Raw genomic sequence first — 15,561 nt, 5'->3', positions numbered from 1 at the left:
AAAGTCTCACTGAAGTGTGGTCCGGGAGGTGACACAGTGGACAAAGCACTGGATTCTCAACCATTAGGTCCTGAGTTCAATCCCGAGCAGCACATGTACCAGAGTGATGTCTGGTTCTTTCTCTCCTCCCATCTTTCTCATGAATAAATAAATAAATTCTTATAAAAAAAAGTCTCACTAAATCCAACACAAGATACCTATAGCATTCTGTCAATTCAGTAATGAACCCTGGTATTGGTATTTCTTCTTTCTGTTTCGCTCTTCTATCCTCCATTGTGAACCCCTGATCCCTAGGGTTCCTAAGTAAAAGAAGTATACAAAAATCCATTATCGCCAAGATCTGTTTTAAGGAAAATTCAGCCTGAAATACCTCCCTTCTCATTTTAACTATGTCCTTATTTCTCTAGAGTGGAGTCCTCAGAAAGTGTTGCTTGCCTGAAATTTCACAATTCCTCACACTTGTCTGGACTTGATTGCTATCAATCAATATACCAAGGGCAAACGCTAGAAGAAGAAGAAGTCAATATACCCTAGCTAGCCCTTCAGTCCTTTCCAGTTCCTAGAAATCTTTTATTCACTCTTGGCCCTGTCTGTTCTCCACAGCCAGAAAAACTAGCTTAGAAAATAGGTGGCCAACAGATTATGAAAGATCTTGAGTTTCATGCCCAGAAATTATAGGCAGAAGAGATTCACTGGCTATGTCTTATCAGGGGAGCATTGTGATCACATTTGAGAGTGAGGAACCAGAATCTAGATCGGAGGAAGAAAGCCTGGAGCCATGAACATTAAGAACAAAGAAAGTTGGTAAATAATTTTTCCCTAAAAAATGATCACTTGCAAATAATTCTGGGCATAAAGAACTTGGGGCTAAGAATAAGAACCGTTGAGTCACTTGAGGTCTTATGTAGAGCTTGGTTGCTCTGAAATGAGGGCTGGTGTAAATACAAAGGAAGGAAAATGTGAAAGCTTGATGATGTGAGCAATGTGGCTGAATGGAAGGATTCTGGGTAAAGAGGCGGGTGGGGGTACACAGCATAATGGTTATGCAAAGAAACTCTCCTGCCTGAAGCTCCAAGTCTCAGGTTCAATCCCTTGCACCATCATAAGCCAGACTGAGCAGTGCTTTAAAAAAAAAAAAAAAAGAGGCATGCCAACCAGACTTCCTTGGACAGACAATCCCACCAATGTGTCCTGGAGTTCCCCTTCCCCAGAGCCCCAACCTACTAGGGAAAGAGAGGCAGGCTGGGAGTATGGACCGACCAGTCAACATCCATGTTCAGCGGGGAAGCAATTACAGAGCCAGACCTTCCACCTTCTGCAACCCACAATGACCTTGGGTCCATACTCCCAGAGGGATAAAGAACAGGAAAGCTATCAGGGAGGGGATGGGATACGATGCTCTGGCAGTGGGAACTGTATGGAGTTGCAACTCCCCCCCTTATCCTATGGTCTTGTCCATGTTTCCATTTTATAAATAAATATTTTTAAAAATACGCCAGTCCCATAAAGTTCATAGGAAGTTATCAAAAGTTCAGTCCAATAAAATAAACAATTACCAGCGGAGACATAGGTTACTACTGGCTGTAGAGGATTCTTTTTTTTTTCTTTCTTTTTTTTTTCCTCCAGGGTTATTGCTGGGCTCGGTGCCTGCACCATGAATCCACCGCTCCTGGAGGCCATTTTTCCCCGTTTTTGTTGCCCTAGTTGTTGCAGCCTCGTTGCGGTTATTGTTGCCATTGTTGACACTGCTTTGTTGTTGAATAGAACAGAGAGAAATGGAGAGAGGAGGGGAAGACAGAGAGAGGGGGAGAGAAAGATAGACACCTGCAGATCTGCTTCACCGCCCGTGAAGCGACTCCCCTGCAGGTGGGGAGCCGGGGGCTCGAACCAGGATCCTAACGCCGGTCCCTGCGCTTTGTGCCACGTGCGCTTAACCCACAGCACCACCGCTCGACCCCCTGTAGAGGATTCTTAAAGAGTTTACCAGCTAGTTGAGTCACACGTGTTCAGTTCCCAGGAGCGGCAGCCATGACATGATACCAGGAGCACCTCAGCCAAGGTCTAACCCAGAGAAGAAACAGCAGCCAGAGAGGTGACTTCTGATTGGCTGCGCTTTTAAGTCTAGTCAGTCCACCCACAACAAGTCTAGCAGATGGAGACTTGTCTCAAATGGCCTCCCCCAGGGCTCTGTTCTGGCTCCTACGCTATTTAATATTTACATCAATGACCTCCCAGAAACTTCTTCAAGGAAGTTCATCTATGCCATGACATCTGCTGTGCAACTCAGGCATCCAAGTTTGACATCCTCGAGGAAACACTCACGAAAGACATGTCTCTGATATCTGATTACTGTAAAAAATGGCGACTAATCCCTAGCACTGCAAAAACGGTATCATCTGTTTTCCATCTACACCATGCCTCGGCCTCACGTGAGCTTAATGTGCAGCTTGGCGATACGAGAATCCGGCATGAAGCCCAGCCAGTCTATCTTGGCGTTACTCTCGATCGCACCCTGTCATTTCACGAACATCTCATAAAAACTGCAGCAAAGGTGGGCGCGAGGAATCACATCATTGCAAGACTGGCCAGCTCCTCATGGGGCGCGAGCGCTTCCACACTACGATCATCCTCTCTGGCATTATGCTATTCCACTGCAGAATACTGTGCCCCAGGATGGTTCCGTAGCCCCCATGTCCACTTGGTCGATTCCAAATTATATTCCTCCATGAGGATCATTTCTGGAACCATCCGTTCCACCCCGGTCCCATGGCTGCCAGTTCTTAGCAACATCGCCCCACCAGATATTCGTCGGGATGCGGCATCATCTAAGTTCATTTCCCACGTCTACGCTCGACCGGACCTGCCAATATACACGGATATCTTCGCCCACCCTGTCCAACGCTTGACGTCTTGTCATCCAATCTGGTCCCCTACACCTACACTGAACTTCTCTGTTCCAGTCTCTTGGAAACAGAGCTGGCAGTCAGCTGAGGTCAAGAACAAACACCTCATCACAGACCCCTGCAAGCGTCAACCCGGCTTTGACCTAGCACGTTATGATTGGGCCCTCCTCAATTGCTATCGAACAGGCCATGGCCGTTGCGCCGCTATGTTCCATCGCTGGGGAGCCAGAGACGACCCGAACTGCCCCTGCGGCTCCAGACAGACTATGACCCACATAGTCAACGACTGCCACCTCTCCAGATTCAAAGGAGGTCTCGAAACTTTACATCAGGCTCAACCTGATGCTGTTGACTGGCTACAGAAGAAGGGCAAACGCTAGAAGTTCCCAGGAGCAGCAGCCATGACATGATACCAGGAGCACCTCAGCCAAGGTCTAACCCAGAGAAGAAACAGCAGCCAGAGAGGTGACTTCTGATTGGCTGCACTTTTAAGTCTAGTCAGTTCACCCACAATGCTTTGTGCATTTGCACAAAGGGATCCACCCAGAGTCCACTGTGCGCTTGCACAGATCACTGTCTGCTCTGTGGCCAGGGTGACGTCAGCCAACAGCTGTGTCCTGCTTCCTACGGTTGGCGGGTATACTGCCTCACAACAAGAATGGGTGAAAACTTTCTATTAAGTCAACATAAATATTAAGATGACCCATGGGCACAGGACTAGAAAAGTGAGACAAGAGTTGTGAGAAGGGGGTCCGGCGATAGCGCACGTGGCACAAACTGCAAGGACAGGAACAAGGATTCCAGTTTGAGCCCCCAGCTCCCCACGTGCAGGGGAGTCGCTTCACAGGTGGTGAAGCAGGTCTGCAGGTGTCTATCTTTCTCTCCCCCTCTGTCTTCCCCTCCTCTCTCCATTTCTGCCCTATCCAACAACAACGATAGCAATAACCAATAATAATAACAACAACAATGATGAACAACAAGGGTAACAAAAAAGGGAAAAATAGGGGCCTGGCAGTGGCGCACCTGGTTGAGCGCACAAGTTACAGTGCACAAGGACCCAGGTTCGAGCCACCTGCAGGAGGAAAGCTTTGCAAATGGTGAAGTAGGGCTGCAAGTGTCTCTCTGTCTCTCTCCCTCTCTATCTCCTCTCCTCCTCTCAATTTCTGGCTGTCTCTATGCAATATATAAACAAAGATAATTTTAAAAAAAAAAGGAAAAATAACCTCCAGGAGCAGTGGATTTGAATGCAGGCACCGAGCCCCAGCAATAACCCTGGAGGCAAAAAAAGAAAAAAAAAAGAGTTGTATCTAAATGTACTTACAATATAGTTCACTGTAGTCAGAAACTAAATCACATAGCCTTTTGTAGGATGACAAGCATGTTAAAAAATATCAGTATATCTTTAAGATAATTTAAAAAATGCTATATATATATATATATATATATATATATATATATATATATATAGCACCTGGTTAAGTGCTCACATTACAATGCACAAGGACCCAGGTTCAAGGCCCTGGTCTCCACCTGCAGGGGGAAAGCTTCATGAGTGGTGAAGCAGGTCTGCACGTGTCTCTCTGTCTCTCTCCTTATCTCCTCCCCTTTCATTTTCTCTCTGTCTATATCCAATAATAAAAATAAATAATTAAAAAATACATTTGGTCCAGTGATCCAGGTGCAAAGTATGAGAAATGGCATAAGAATCCCAGTTTGAAAAAACAATCCCAGTTGGAGTCCCCAGCTCCCCACCTGCAGCAGGGTTACTTCACACGTGGTGAAGCAGGTCTGCAGGTGTCTTTCTCTCTCCCTCTCCGCCTTCCCCCCCTCTCAATTTCTCTCTGTCCTATCTAACAATAACAATAATAATAGCAATAAGGGCAACAAAGTGGGATAAATGGCCTCTAGGAAAAGTGGATTCATGATGCAGGCACTGAGCCCCAGCAATAACCCTGGGGGCAAATTAAATGAATAAATAAATTTTGTCCATCATTTTGGTAAGTTTTTTGCACTCATAGTAATATAACTTTTACTTTCTCTTTCTACAATTAAATATGGAAACACCTGAATATTTATTATTTTTATTATTAAAATGTTTTTCATGTATATGAAAGATAGTCAAAATAAATGCAAAAGGCAAAGAAAGATAGGAATGAGGTCTAGAAAGAACCAAAGAGGTTATTGCTTGATTTGTTCTCTTGCTGATAAATAATTACATTGGATATAGATATCCCTTCAGCAAAACTTAGTGTTTTTTTTCTTTTTTTTTTAATTTCTTTATTGGGGAATTAATGTTTCACATTCAACAGTAAATACAATAGCTTGTACATGTATAACATTCCCCAATTTCCCATATAACAATACAGCCCCCACTAGGTCCTCTGTCATCCTTCTTAGACCTTTATTCTCCCCACCCACCCACCCCAGAGTCTTTTACTTTGGTGCAATACGCCAATTCCACTTCAGGTTCGACTTGTGTTTTTTTTTTCCCCATCTTGTTTTTCAACTTCTGCCTGAGAGTGAGATCATCCCATATTCATCCTTCTGTTTCTGACTTATTTCACATAACATGAAATTTTCAAGGTCCATCCAAGATCAGGTGAAAATGGTGAAGTCACCATTTTTTACAGCTGAGTAGTATTCCATTGTGTATATATACCACAACTTGCTCAGCCACTCATCTGTTGTTAGACACATGGGTTGCTTCCAGGTTTTGGCTATTACAAATTATGCTGCCAAGAACATATGTGTACACAGATCTTTTTGGATAGGTGTGTTGGGTTCCTTAGGATATATCCCCAGGAGAGGAATTGTAGGGTCATAGGGTAGGTCCATTTCTAGGCTTCTGAGAGTTCTCCAGACTGTTCTCCACAGAGGTTGGACCAATTTACATTCCCACCAGCAATGTAGGAGGGTTCCTTTGACCCCACACCCTCTCCAGCATTTGCTGCTGTTACCTTTTCTGATGCATGACATTCTCACAGGAGTGAAGTGATATCTCGTTGTTGTCTTTATTTGCATTTCTCTGACAATCAGAGACTTGGAACATTTTTTCATGTGTTTCTTAGCCTTTTGGATCTCTTCTGTGGTGAATATTCTGTCCATGTCCTCCCCCCATTTTTGGATGTGGTTATTGTCTTGTTGAGTTTGGCAAGCTCTTTATATATGTTGGTTATTAAACTCTTGTCTGAGGTATGGCATGTAAAGATCTTCTCCCATTCTGTGAGGGGACTCTTGGTTTGGATAGTGCTTTCTTTTGCTGTGAAGAAGCTTTTTAATTTGATGTAGTCCCATAGGTTTATATTTGCCTTAGTCTTCTTTGTAATAGGATTCATTTCATTGAAGATGTCTTTAAAATTTATGCGGAAAAGAGTCCAATATTTTCCTCTAAGTATCTGATAGTTTGTGGTCTAACCTCCAAGTCCTTGATCCACTGGTTTTTTTTTTTTTCTTTAAGATTTATATACATAATGCGAAAGAGAGACAGAGATATCATACTGGCCATATGCAATGCCAGGAATCAATCTCAGGGTCCCAAGTTTATCACCTTGGCCACTAAAATTAATTTATTGCCTTGAAAAGATCCAGAAAGCTATATCAGAGTTTTATAAACTCTGAATCAATACAAACACCAATAAAAACATGATCAAGTGGTCTGGCTAAGGCACTAGACTCTCAAGCATGGGGTCCTGAGTTCAATCCCCGGCAGCACATGTATCAGAGTGATGTCTGGTTCTTTCTCTCTCTCTCCTATCTTTCTCATTAATAATTAAATAATATCTTTAAAAAAAAAAAAAGGTCAAATTCTACTATACCCTTTTTCTGGTGTCACTTTAATACTATTATACTATTCAGACTCTCTCTCTCTCTCTCTCTCTCTCTCTCACTTTTCCTGGCATACAAAATCAAGTGTTTAATGTTTACTTATCCATGAGCTGGGTGTGTGTTTCCAGTGATCTTGCTGGACTCACATGTCAGTGAGTTGACTGAGTGACTCTGATTTAGTCAATTGGGGATGTTCTGCGTTTACTAAACTAGAACCAACAGGCTTTACTAGGAATGCTCTTGACAACACTAGACACCCATCTGCAAAAGCACTTTTCAAGACTCAACTTGCAGTATACTTTTAACATCCCATCCACCAATGCACGTTATCTTACGTGTGGGCTGGAGACATTACAAATTACTCACAGGGGCCAGGCAGTGGTGCACCTGGTAGAGCACACGCATAACAAATGTTATTACACAGGCATTACAAGGAAACAGTGCTGAAAAGGACAAACTGCAATAAGGAGGAGGGGGTGGGGTCTTTGGTGGATTCCACCACACGTTATTTTTAAGAACTTATACAAGGAAATATTTTGCAAGATAAAAATACAAATTTATGGGAGTTGGGCGGTAGTGCAGCGGGTTAAGCGCAGGTGGCGCAAAGCGTAAGGACTGGCATAAGGATCCCGTTTCCAGCCCCCGGTTCCCCACCTGCAGGGAGTCACTCACAAGCGGTGAAGCAGGTCTGCAGGTGTCTGTCTTTCTCTCCACCTCTCTGTCTTCCCCTCCTCTCTCCATTTCTCTCTGTCCTAACCACAATGACATTAATAACAACAATAATAACTGCAACAACAATAAAAAACAACAAGGGCAACAAAAGGGAAAATAAATAAATATAAATCTAATAAAATATATAATAAAAATAAATTTTAAAATATACGGAAGAAAATAGTAGAATTTGCTATCAGACTTCCCTTGTTTTATTTCAATACACATCTCCAGCAATGCACAATAATGCTACATAGCTTTCTGTCTTGGATTGGTTTTCCTGTATATTAGCTGCCATTGTAAAATTATTTTTTTAATTTTTTATATTTTTTATATTTTTATTTATTTATTTTCCCTTTTGTTGCCCTTGTTTTTTATTGTTGTTGTAGTTATTATTGCTATTGATGTTGTTGTTGGATAGGACAGTGAGAAATGGAGAGAGGAGGGGAAGACAGAGACGGGGAGAGCAAGATAAGACACCTGCAGACCTGCTTCACCGCCTATGAGGCGACTCCCTTGCAGGCGGGGAGCCGGGTCTCAAACTGTGGCCCTTGTGCTTCTGCCATGTGCGCTTAATCCGTTGCGCTACTGCACGACTTCCTATTGTAAAATTATTACGCTTCCCACACAGAGACTAAAATTCCGAACAATGGTACTGACGATTTTCTCTATAACTCACTGGTTCTTCAAAGCAATTGGATTTTCTACCCGAATCAAATTAATTGTTATTGTTACAGAAGTTGGAATGCATCTGGCAGTTTGAACAGAATACACTGTGTGCTTTGCTTTCCTTTTCATATATCACATTCTCCAAAACCAATCAGCATCCTATACTCTTCCTGCAGAAATAGCTACACACTATACTTGTTTACTGTGAAAAAGTCATTGGGCTTACATATCCCTTAGTCACAAAAATCTCATGAACTGTGAGGGTTCAGGTTTGGGGAAGGAGAGAAGTGGGGGTGGTACTTTGTTACCACAGGTCTGCTCCAAGCTCTGTAGGATCTGGGAAAGTAATACTGTGATATAAGGCAGCCCAGGGTGGGCAGTGCCAGATGTAGAAAAAATAAAAATAAAAAGATGCCCTGGCCCTTCAGCTTAAATGTCGATCAACAGATGACTAAATACAGAAGTCGTGGGACTTGTATTCAGTGGAATACTGTTCTGCAATTAAAAATGTGATGTTGTGGGGAGTCGGGCTGTAGTGCAGCGGGCTAAGCGCAGGTGGCGCAAAGCACAAGGACCAGCATAAGGATCCCGGTTCGAACCCGGCTCCCCACCTGCAGGGGAGTGGCTTCACAGGCGGTGAAGCAGGTCTGCAGGTGTCTATCTTTCTCTCCTCGTCTCTGTCTTCCCCTCCTCTCTCCATTTCTCTCTGTCCTATCCAACAACGACAAAAACAATAATAACTACAACAATAAAACAAGGGCAACAAAAGGGAATAAATAAATTAAATAAATATAAAAAAATGTGATATTGTGTTTTCTGGGGACAAAGTGGATGCAACTGGAAGGAATTATACTTAGTGATGTAAGGAGGTGAAAGACAACTGCCATGTGGTTTTGCACATAAGCAGAATATAGGGAATTGACACACATGAACTTGAAAATAAACAAGTGGCCAAACTGCAAAGTCTTTAAGACTTTGTGAGAATTATGGTGGTTATCAGTGGGGGAGGGGCAGAGGGGAGGACAGAACTTTAGTGATTGGTGCAATATGGAATTAGACTCCTTTCATTTTATAACCTTGTGAAACACTATGTTCCTTGGAAAGACGGGAATCCACCATAGGAAATTTTGGTGGTCTGTATGGTGACTTATACAACACACACATGAGTATGAAACTATACCCCTGAAATTAGAACTTTTTAGAGTATTGCTAAATCACTACTAATAAAAAAAATCACAAAAAATAAGACACATGAATGTTTGGTCAGGTGGTGGCACACCCAGTAGAGTCACATATTACCATGCACGAGGACCCAGGTCCAAGTCCCTGGTCCCCACTTGCAGGGAAGAAGCCTCATGATCAGTGAAATAGTGCTACAGGTGTCTCTCTTCTCTCCCTCACTATCTCCCCCTCCCGTCTTAATTTCTCTCTGTCTTATTAAGTAAGAGAAAGAAAGGAAGGAAGGAAGGAAGGAAGGAAGGAAGGAAGGAAGGAAGGGAAGAAGGAAGGAAGGAAGGAAGGAAGGAAGGAAGGAAGGAAGGAAGGAAGGAGGGAGGGAGGAAGGAAGGAAAAAAGTGGCTGCTGAGAGTGGTTAATTTGTCATGTCGGCACCAAGCCACAGCATAATCCTGCTGATAATAAAGTAAAATATTTTAAATGTCCACACTTATGTACTAAGCTTTTGTTATTGCACTTAGGCCACTGACCCAAGGGGAAAAAATGTGCCCTTGGTGAAGAAACTGCCTCTTCGGCATGGAAGAAAACTAACCCAGACAACGTACAGGTATATACAGTAAAAAACCAAGTGCTTAAGAGTTTCCAATTTAACCCTTGTGGTTGCTACACAAAAAAATTTAGGCAAAGTGGCGCAGGCGCCGCCATGCGAGCTGCTTGACATGGTACCAGCTTCGCAGGAAATTCAGCACAGCTGGACTCTCCAGGCCAAACTGAAAACATCTCGCCTTCTGCCATGGGTAGGGCTTGGGATTAAGCTCTGTGTGGTCTTAATAATATTTACCTATGCTCCAGGCTCAGAGCCTGACCAATGACAAAAGTAATGACAAAACCTGCACTGCACTCTGTAAGACTGATCATAATGGAACAAGCAGTATCAGTGATGCAGAATTTTTCAGGAGGCTCCAATAGGAAAGATTGGTTTTCCCCTTTATCTACACCACTTCCTTTAGTATTCCCCCTAAAACATAGAGAAAGATTGTTACTTCCCACAGTGGAGGGACCACTTTATATAACTTAATTAATAAATGGTAAGTTATGGTACCTGCCTAGATACAATGGGCCTTTTAATCTACCACCCACCACTATGCTCCCACTTCCTTATACAGGAAGAATACAAAGAACCTAGGTCCCATAGTGAGCATACAAGGAAGATGGATTCCAGCTAGAGAGCTTAACCTAATGGAGAGGCTGGCCAGGTGAGCACTGCCTTGGTGCCTTCTCAGTAAGGGACAAAACAAAACTGCTTGATCAAACAATGGAACAGATTTAATGAAAAATGGGCTGCTCAATTTGTTTAAGGCCCCTAGAAACATAAAAAGCTTTAACTGTCTATGAACCATGGCTTCTCATCAGAATGCATAGGAACAAGAGAATGGCATAAACATACAGGTAGAATATTAATCTTAATTGAGAGGACATTTGCCTAGCACACAGGTATGGGAATAACAAAAGACATAGAAACTGTGATGTGATCTCTAGGGAGAAAAGTACCCCTGGAATGTGAATGTTCCACAAAGCAGGAGGTGTTCCCTACCTGTGCTGTTCTCACTTGGTGATTTTTGTTTTAATAATCAAAGCCTTGGTGATGTTTGTATTAATAATCAAAGCCTTGGTGATTTTTGTTTTAATGATCTAAGCGTTATGAGACTATAAAAATAAAGTTCTGCTTAAGTATAACAGAGATGTCTGCTGAGCTTGATTCAGCATCAACTCACTGTCTCTCATTCTTCCTCATTCTTCACCGAAGCCCCTCCTCCATCAGGATACCCTAATAACCTGCTGGGGCTGGCCCCCCGGCAACAAAGGAGAGTGCACACACTGCCACATGTGAGGACACTGGTTCATATCCCCAGTCCAAAATGCAGAGAAATCTTCACAAGCACTGCAGGTGTCTCTTTCTCTCTCCTACATCTCTATTTGTCTCTATCAGGAAATGAAAGAAAAAGACCATAAGTAGTACGTGGTTTGTTATTATTATTGTTGTTGTTCTTGTTCTTAGTAATGTCTTTGTTGTTGGATAGGACAGAGAGAAATGGAGAGGGGAAGACAGAGAGGGGGAGAGAAAGATAGACACCTGCAGACCTGCTTCACCGCTTGTGAAGCGACTCCCCTGCAGGTGGGGAACCGGGGGCTCGAACCGGGATCCTTATGCGGGTCCTTGTGCTTTGTGCCACCTGTGCTTAACCCATTGTTACCGCTGGACTCTCCCCATAAGTAGTACATGTTTTACAGGAGTAGATTTCTTGATTAATAGTAGTTGTGCTCATCCATTAGAAGAGAACTTCTAGTTGTTTGTGTTGACACAACAGGATATTTGGGTATTTATTTGAAAACTGTCCTATAATCACCCATCTGTAAAATGAAGATTAACAAACTCAAATGCCTCAGAGGGTTTTGTTTTCTGCAAAGGATAATGGGAAAAATAATTGAAGATACTTACAAAATACAAAATGATATAAACAGTAAATAATAATGACTTGTGAGAATTGAAATCAGAATTGCTTTGTCAAGAATCTGGAGTTAGATTACTGTTTCATTATTTGTGATGAACAGCTAATGAGAACCTTCATTAAAATTTCTAATTTTCAACTGACTGATTCTTTTACCAGATCAAAATTATTAGCAAACCTCTATCAACCATCATGAAACAGCCTGATATTTTGGGCAACCAGCTTAATTTCCTTCTGGGAGATGGTTGGCCAGTTAGCAACAATCACATAGGCATTGCAGAAAGGCATAATATTTCTATTGAGAGAAGACAACACTTACGGCCCCTTAGCAGATAAATCTTCACAAAAATACTATACTTGAGAGTTCTTGAGTAGCATTTAGAAGGCTAACATATTTTTACTAGATTCCAGAAGACTTGTTAGTAATAATAATAACTGCTGCTTAAGGAACAATTACTATGTGCTAAGTATGTATGCACACACACATATGTAGCATGCATATAACCTCATCCACAACACTAACCATAGGCAGTTCTTAATACATGATTGATGCCAATAGATGCTTAATGAATACTTATATGGCAAGTAATTGCTATTTTATGCAGGGGGAAATGGACTCAGAACTTAATTAACTTGAGTAGTAAATGACAGAGTTTGAATTTAAATAAAGTTTTCTCAACTCAAAGCCTAATCTAGGATGCAGGTAGATAGTATAGTGGTTATGCAAAGAGGTTCTCCTTCCTGAGACTCCAAAATCTCACGTTCAATCCCCCGCCCCACCATAATCCAGAGCTGAACAGTGCTCTGGCTAAAAAAAAAAAAAAAAAAAAAAAAAAAAGCCTAATCTATATCACAATTCACTCCTTTTCCAGTACAGTCACAGGAGGCAAACAACAGGAATCCTTTTCTCTAGACAAGTTTTCTCTAAACCATAGCTAATTATTGTAACCCACGTTCAGGTGAGTCCTGCCATGCAATACAGGCAAAGTGAAAGGGCCATAGACCAGATCTGATTTCTCTGAAGCTGTATCCTCTGGAAAATCTGGTGCTGCAAAGCAAAAAATTCACCCAATAGGGTTCCCAGCTTCATCTTTTTCCTAGTTCATCTAATTGTTCTACCTCCCTGAAAAAATAGTGACCTGTGGGGGTCAGGCAGTAGCGCAGCGGGTTAAGCACATGTGGCACAAAGCACAAGGACCAGCATAAGCATCCCAGTTTGAGCCCCCGGCTCCCCACCTGCAGGGGAGTTGCTTCACAGGTGGTGAAACAGGTCTGCAGGTGTCTTTCTCTCCCCATCTCTGTCTCCCCTCCTGTTGTATGCTTTACATTGGGTTCTAGTTCTCCCCCGCCAAGAGAATTAGATCAGTCCAGTTAATTTCGCGGGCCGCTTGGCCCCGCCCCTAGGAACCCGTCAGAGTTCCAGAGTGCCAGAGTTCCTGGGTTCCTGAGTTCGAGAGTAGGAGAGAGTGCTTGTGCCGCTGCAAAGAGACAGCCGAGTTCTGTTTGGTGATTAGTTTGTCTTAGTTTATGAATCGTTGTTACTGAATAAAGAAATACAGCTTCCCTGCCCAGCCGTTGTCTCCGCATCTCCGCGTCTCTGTTACCCGCCCGTGAAGCAAGCCTGGACAGCTGGAACCTCTGAATTTTAACAACACCCTCTTCTCTCCATTTGTCTCTGTCCTATCCAACAATGAACGACATCAATAATAACAATAATAATCACAATAAGGCTACAACAACAAGGGCAACAAAAGGGGGAAAAAATGGCCTCCAGGAGTGGTGGATTCATGGTGCAGGCACTGAGCCCCAGCAATAACCCTGGAGGCAAAAAGCAAATAGTGACCTGTCCAGGGGACAGGTGGTGGTATACCTGGTTGACCACACATGTCACAATGTACAAGGACCTGAGTTCGAGCCCCCAGTCCTCACCTGCAGAGGGAAAGCTTTGCAAGTGGTGAAGCAGTGTTGCAGGTGTCTGTCTCTCTCCCATCTCTACCACCCCCTTCCCTCTTGATTTCTGGCTGTCTCTATCCAATAAATAAATAAATAAAAATAATAAAATTTTAAAAAATGCACAAGGACCCAGGGTTTGAGCTCCCGGTCCCCACCTGCAGGGGGAAGTTTTGTGAGTGGTGAAGAAGTGCTGCAGGTGTCTCTCTATCTCTCTTTCTCTCTATTTCCCCATCCTCTCTTGATTTCTGACTATATCCAAAAAATAAATAAACATAATTTAAAAAATAAACAATTGTGACCTGTCCTGCTTTTATTCCTTCTGTTCTACAAAGATACCCAATACCCAGATCCAGAAAAACACATAGGTAAGTGGGGGTCTCCCAGTTCCTCTTATATACTGTGTAATATTCCTCTTATCTACCAGGCTACTCCAAACACCCCCCCCACCACCCGAATTCAAGTTTGCTCACCATGTTCCTTTCGAGTGCTTACGTAATGTTAGGACCATAACATTTACAACTATAACTATAAATCCAGTTCTGCTATCTACTGACTTTAAAAGTGTCTCATAAACATCTTAGAACTTGGTGTTCTCTGAACCTAAACAGCAGGGAAATGCACTTTAAATTTTTTTAATCTTTATTTATTAGATAGAGACAGCCAGAAACGGAGAGAGAAGGGGGTGACAGAGGGAGAGAGAGAGACAGAGAGACACCTGCAACCCTGCTTCACCACTTGTGAAGCTTTCCCCCTGCAGGTGGGGACCAGGGGCTTGAACCTAGGTCCTTGTGAATTGTAGCATGTGTGCTCAACCAGGTGCGCCACCACCTGGCTCCAAGAAATGCACTTTAATGTAAACAAGTCCTTCAAATCTCTTTGAAGGTATCATTAATCCAGGCACCTCAGATCAAATACCATAACAGGTCGAGATGAGTGGTAGTGATTTTGCATGAGGAGAGCTAATTTATGACCCTAAGTTCTCACTCTCTTGCAGGTTGGCCCTGACTCTACTCTTACACTAGCTCTGAAGTACAGCTTTTAAAAATGGTAGATGTAATGAGTACTTAACAAAGACAAGGATTTTTATTTTCATTCACTAGAATACTCTAAGTTCCTGACTCAAAGTCATTGTTCAGTAATTGTTTAATTAATGATAAAACAACCAAACTTAGAACAATTATATTCACTGCAGAATAGACAGGGGGTTGGGAGGTAGTGCAGTGGGCTAAGCCTACATGGTGCGAAGCACAAGTACCAGCTCAGGGATCCCAGTTTGAGCCCCCAACCCCCCACCTGCAGGGGGGAAGGTCGCTTCACAAGTAGTGAAGTAGGTCTGCAGGTGTCTGTCCTTCTCTCCCCTTCTCTGTCTTCTCCTGTCTCTCTATCCCATCCAACAGCAATGACAGCAGCAACAACAACAATAATAATAACAACAATGACAAGGATAAATAACAAGGGCAACAAGAGTGGGAAAAAAGCCTCTAGGAACAGTGGATTCATAGTGCAGGCACTGAGTCCCAGCAATAACCCTGGAGGCAAAAAGAAGTAATAGACATACTGGCTTTATTTTAGGAGTCTGATGGATTTGAGTTCAGCTTGCTTCTGAATCTCTTTACTACCTGGAGACGGCCATTGTGGAGGTTAGAGAAAAGCCCCGAATATTGAGAACAGCCATTAACCCGAAACCAACTGTTCCTTGTTCCGTGTAAATATTTCTACCTGTACCCAACCCTGTGATAACTATTAAAAGGTGGGATGAAAAATGATCGGGGTTGCAGACTCTCCCGTTTCTCCTTGAATAGAAGGGTGTCGGA

This window comes from Erinaceus europaeus, chromosome 21 (assembly GCF_950295315.1).
Source record: "Erinaceus europaeus chromosome 21, mEriEur2.1, whole genome shotgun sequence".
Classification (NCBI taxonomy): domain Eukaryota; kingdom Metazoa; phylum Chordata; class Mammalia; order Eulipotyphla; family Erinaceidae; genus Erinaceus; species Erinaceus europaeus.
This window is presented reverse-complemented; position numbering follows the sequence as displayed.